Below are 5,725 nucleotides of genomic sequence, written 5' to 3'. Positions count from 1 at the left end.
ATTCATTTTCCTTGGACAATCATTTCTCTGGTGATAAAAATAATTTACTCATTGAAGTCCTATCCTAAGCAGATAATCTTTTGATTCTCTTTTCCAATCTAATTTATCAATGATTCACCCTTTTTGTACCCTAAGAGGGCTTTTTTGAACTATAGATTAATTCTGAAAAGTCAAATAAAAAAACACACTCACATGGAAACACACACACGTACACTACTGTTTCGACTAGTCTGTATTCAACTTTCCTTTTCAGCACTCATGTAGAAGAAATTGTTGGAAACTGGGTGTAACATGGGTGGACAGACACTTTTACTTGCATACTCTTTTTGCAAGGTAGCTTTAGAATTTAGTGCCTTGTGCATATATTACCTTTTACATTTTGTTTAATTTTTTAAAGTAATTAAAAATTCGTATTAAAAACTTTTTAATTAGTTTTAGGTGAATGCATCTTTGCAGAAAATGAAGATTGTTTTCTGTCTATTTTTATATTTCAGTCCAACCATCAGTACCCTCTCCTAAAATTAGATGTTTTAAAACATCTTAAATGGCCATCAATTTTTTTTTTTTTTTTTTTGCAATTCCTATTCCACTTACATGAAAGTAATGCGAGTCAATGTTACTTGTAAATACAGTAAACAGGCAGACCACTTCCTGGAAATTAGTTCTTAGAAATCTCTTCCTTCTAGTATCATCATGGTAGGCTGTAACATGGAACCCAAGACCGACAGATATTAAGTTGTGGAAAGACACAGTCTGTAATCCTACAACGCTTACGACTTAAAGCAGGGGAGGAGTGATATAAAATATTACGAATGCGAATCTGATGCAGGAGACTGACACTCAAGAGCTGACTCTGCTATTTCCAAAGAGAGCTAGAGAAACATCCCATTGGAAGACACAGGAGCGTATTTTCAGCGGCAACTCAGGGTCAATATACAGAATGAAGAAAGAGTTTCAATTTCAACAGAGTCTGAGCCTGTCTTTGCCTCTTACTCCATCCGATTCAAATGAGAAGCTTGAATTAGGAAGAGGGGAATCTGCATGGTTGTAAAAATTCCTGGAACACATCTGCATTTTAAATCATACCAGTAGGTTGTACCAAAGCAAAAGGATTGTGGGTCTCTAGAAAAAAAAGCAAATGCATTAGCTTTCAAATCAAAGAGTAAAAATCTTCAGTGACATGTAAACATTAAATTCGGTTGTTATAGTTTCGATGTTAAATCTCAAAAAGAGACCACTGGAAACGTTTCTACTTTGTTTCTCCCACATATCGTAAATCAACTCTTTGATTGCTCTGTATATTTTCTTCAGTTTGTTAGGCTTAAATGTAAAAACATGTGTTTTAATCTTTTAAAGTAATCAACAAGTGTTTCTGGATCTTAAAAGGACCAAATGTGTTATGAGACCAATGGGAGCAAACGTTTCAACTTGTGGCTAAATATTAGCACATGATTATTAATGAGTTCAAATCATCCCCAGAATGTCAAGAATAGGATAAATATTTGTAAATAGTTCCGAAATGCATCCGACTGTGCTGATTCCGGGGTGAAACTCTTTAAGCTGTTAATGAACAGAAGGTAAGCACACTGTCCTCATGAGACCCGCGTCACAGTTAGACTGCTCAGAGATTACTTTTGGGGTTGCTTTCTTGCGCCCAATTATTGCTTTCTGGAAATTGGCATTAATACTCAGAGGTAGGACCCTGTTGGCAATACACGGCTTTGTCCACACAGCCAGTTAAACTAAAAGCATGTGTGACCCACGCTGAACCATTTAGAATCTGTATGCTAGGAATTAAAGAATTGGAAAATAGTGACAGGGGACTTGAGATTTTTGGGGCTGTGTGTTTTAAATGGTAGAGCTCTTGACAGAAGGGCAATAAATCTGATGCTGAAATCTTTGAAACGCTCCCTTTCTAAATTGTCTCTTCTTTTGATTCCAAGAGTCTTTCCAATCATTGTCTTTCTCCTGCCTCCTACCCCCCAGAATCCAGCCAGAATCAGTGTCTTGCACTAAAAGAACGCAAAGTTGAAACAGTGATTTAATTAGGACTCAAATGTTTTGAGAAGTGAGAGGTTATCTAAATATCCCTTACAGCACAGCAGAAGGGGAATCTGCCCAGGCTGGGAGTCACTGGTGTAACAGGAGAAGGGGAGGTGATTTTCTGTTAGCAGCCAGGACAGAATATAAGGTGGACATGGTCGGGAAGAGGGAATGATGGGACCCTTCACACAGTAATGACTCAGGAACATCCAAGTGTAACAGAAGTTCAGGTCTTCAGTTTCAAATTATACTTTAAAATTCAAATCATTGTTCATGCTTCTCGTGCTGCAAATCCCGTAAAGTGCTTTGAGTTGGATTTTATAGCTGTCAAGGGACATCAGAGATTATCTGGTTCGACTCTCATTAGACAGATAAGAGAAGCGAGGCCGAAGGAATTTAAGTGACTTGCTCGTTAAATGGTTGTAACGATGAAATTACCTTGCAGCTGGGAGTCCAGTGCTTTTATTCACTTAGGGATGAAGTACATGCTTTTCATACTATCTAATTGGATTAGTTTTAATTAGGATTCATTTGTGACTTGTTTTAAATTCATCTTAATGTATGATTTATTTTTGTACTTTAAACAATTTTTAAAGAGAAATGGCAACATGGGTGAAGGCGGTCAAAAGGTAGCAACTTCCAGTTATAAAACAAGAAGTCAGTCCTGGGGGCGTAATGTACAGCATGGTGACTACAGTTGATGATACTGTTTTGTATGTTTGAAAGTTATTTATTGCGTCGTGCTTTCCAGAAAAACTTTTTCAAACAAATCACCGAAAGCCCAGACTTCTCTCTCTGCTCTCATTGCCAAGCCATTTTTTTCCCCATCCAAAGTAGTGAAGTCATGTATATGTTTATAAGTACTCAGTTTGTGACAGCTGTGATTCTCAAACGCTTTTCACAGGTACAAGGAAGATTGACGTTGCAAGCAGATCATACATAGCGATTAAAAAAACTGAGCAGGCAAAGCCTTACTCTAACTGACCAAATGACCACTCAGCTGGATTCAGCCTTTTTAGGCTACAGATGATTTTGCTCACGAGCCTTGCGCATATCAGAGGGGCTTCCATCCACGTGGTTAACACAAGTGCGGCGGCTGACACTCGATGCTGCAAACAACAGCTCGACCACAGAAAGGAGACCTTGTTGTTTCCGTGTTATTATTCGCCAGATCTCTCTTCTTCACTCTCTTCATCGGCTTCATCTCTTTCCTTGCAAGAATCCTGGCTGTCGATATCAATAAAATAATGTTCTCCCCCATTCTCTCCTTCTTCTATTGTCTTCTTCATTAAAGCTTTCTCTATCTTCAGTGAAACTTTTCCTCTTGACGGCGGAAGTATTCAGATATTTTTCCACTTTGGCCTTTCTTTGAAACAAACCTGTCAGATATTCCTAGAGCTTTTAGGGGGTTAGAATAATACTTTCTCATTGCCAGTCTTGCAGTTTTCTGAGCAAGTCTTTTAAATAGTAACAGCCTCTTTAAATTTCGTTCTTTTCTTTCTTATAGTTCTCGTTGGTATTTGCTCATCATTTCTCTTTTTCTGAGAGATTTTACTCTGGACGTAGACAGTCGAACTAAACTTTGATGTGCGTCATAGCCTGAGCCCAGGTTGTCAGGAGTTTCTGCAATTCTTTCACCCTTTGCTTCTGCTTAGTGAGGATCCGGTTTCTCTCTTCTTCCAACATTTTCTTTTCCTCAAACGATCTCCTTGTGGTTTGTTCTGTGCCTCTAGAAGGTGCTGTGGGCACTGGGGGGGCTGTAGGTAAAAGGCAAGGGCTTCGCACTTGACTTCGTACTGGGGACTCGCGCCTTGGGGATAGATAAGGCCAACATGTTCCTTCTACATTTGCTTCATCTGCTTCAATGTCTGCCAAAATGTTCTCTTTTGGTGTATGTACATGAGGATGCATGAAGAGCAGATGGTTTACAGACTGTTAGGCCTTTTGGACACTTGTGTTCTGAAGGGTGTTTCTGATCCTCTCAGGAGGATCTTCAAATTTACAGGCTCCTAATTTACCGACTTCCTCCGTTCTTCATTTTGCGTGACCATATCATGATGGGGGGAGGCGGGAGACGAATGAGGGAACCAGATTGGCTCAGAATTTATTCTGACACACTCTGAATCTTTTTTGTTTTTTTTAAAAATACTTTTATTTAAAAAAAATTGAGATGTAATTGACGATTATGTTAGTTTCAGGTATACAACATAATTCTTGTTTTTCTTTTCTTTCTTTCTTTCTTTCTTTTTTTTTTTTTAGGAGTTTGGATACCATTTCAATATCTGACTTAATTTCATGTTCACTTCTTTTTTCTTCTGTCCTGTAATCATCATCATTTGAAAAAGGTCAGGTACTGTGATCTTTGGGACCCCACCTATATCCTTTGGTTTTTTTTCCTTGTTTTTTTCAGCTGCTGGAAAGTCAGCATTTCCACATTGAATATAATCTTCCACAGAAAAAGTTGGCCCACATGCTGTTGATAAGCTCCTCGTTTTTCTCAGGATATTCTTTTTCTAAGTTGGGCAACTTGTCTTCGGAAGAAGACATATACAGGGAGGAAGACCTGTCCAAATCAGGCTCTGACAGTGAAGTTTCTAACGAGACAGCGTAACAGGAGTACAGATCTTCAGGTACAGATCTGCGAGAGGCCTAGGAGTGTCTTTCCTGGTGATCACTGGCTGAGCTTCCTTGAATCTATTCTGCTACATTTTCCCTACTGTGGCCATCATTTCCAGGTGGGCAGCTCTTCTCACTTCCTCTGCGTGGTAAATATCAGAAAAGTCCATAAAGACCTCATAGCTTATATATGTACATTCATCCACCACAGAAAAGCTGGTGTTAGAATCAGCCAATGCCCGAGCCAGCCACCAGCACTGCCTTCTCTCTTCCTCCTCCTCTCCTTCTTCCTCCAAGGCCACCTTAGGGAACCTAAGGGGTCTTGGGGCTTGGACTTGGTGACTCGCACTCTGCTGCTGGGATCTAGCCAGGTTTGGAGATGGGAGGCCACCAGCTTCGCCATCACTGCACCACCGAGGCTCAAGTGCCTGTGCTGGCCCAGGCCAGGGAAGCTGGCACCTGCCTCATCTATTTTAAAATCTGGGTTGTAAGTCCCTTTCCATTGATTTTTTTCCTATGAGAATTCTTTATGGCCTGGACTGAGAGCATTTTCCACTAGAGAAAATTTATATTTGCTTTTCCAGGCACTCCCTGGTCAGAATGGCTTTGGGGCCATTTTTACATTTATGACTGAGGCTTAAGGATTCCTTAGCCACCCATGGATAGTGTAAATTTAAACCTATGTCTATATTGGGACAGGTCTGCAGTTACAAATTTTAACAGAAATCTTTTGCCCAACCTCCTCCCAGACAGACAAGTTATCGTGCTATCTCCTTGTACCAGTACCTGTTTTCTCTTGTTTCCATTTGCTCTGAAGGTGTATCTCTCGCAGAGTCCCTGATTTCCATGAAGGATATCAGCACTACGTTCTCATTTTCCAAGTTCTTATTTCTTGTCCTTGTATAAGGAATGAAACCCAAGTCCCTCTTACAATCAAGATCAGCATACCCTCAGAGCTATGTTAGACCTTTGCATGGTTATCATTCTTATTGCCTGTTTCTGCTCCATCATTATTTCTTTGGAACTGTCTTTTTAAAAAATTGCTAATAAATTGGAATTTGCACGT

General features: G+C 39.7%; 1 pseudogene; it reads right to left on the bottom strand.

The window, feature by feature from the left end:
• Nucleotides 1–3,203: 3,203 nt before the first annotated feature.
• LOC117034190 (protein FAM161A-like) lies at nt 3,204–5,062 on the bottom strand (annotated as a pseudogene).
• Nucleotides 5,063–5,725: the final 663 nt, after the last annotated feature.

This window comes from Rhinolophus ferrumequinum, chromosome 14 (genome assembly GCF_004115265.2).
Source record: "Rhinolophus ferrumequinum isolate MPI-CBG mRhiFer1 chromosome 14, mRhiFer1_v1.p, whole genome shotgun sequence".
NCBI lineage: Eukaryota > Metazoa > Chordata > Mammalia > Chiroptera > Rhinolophidae > Rhinolophus > Rhinolophus ferrumequinum.
Note: the sequence above shows the minus strand (reverse complement) of the source record. Positions and strands in the feature narration are given on the sequence as shown.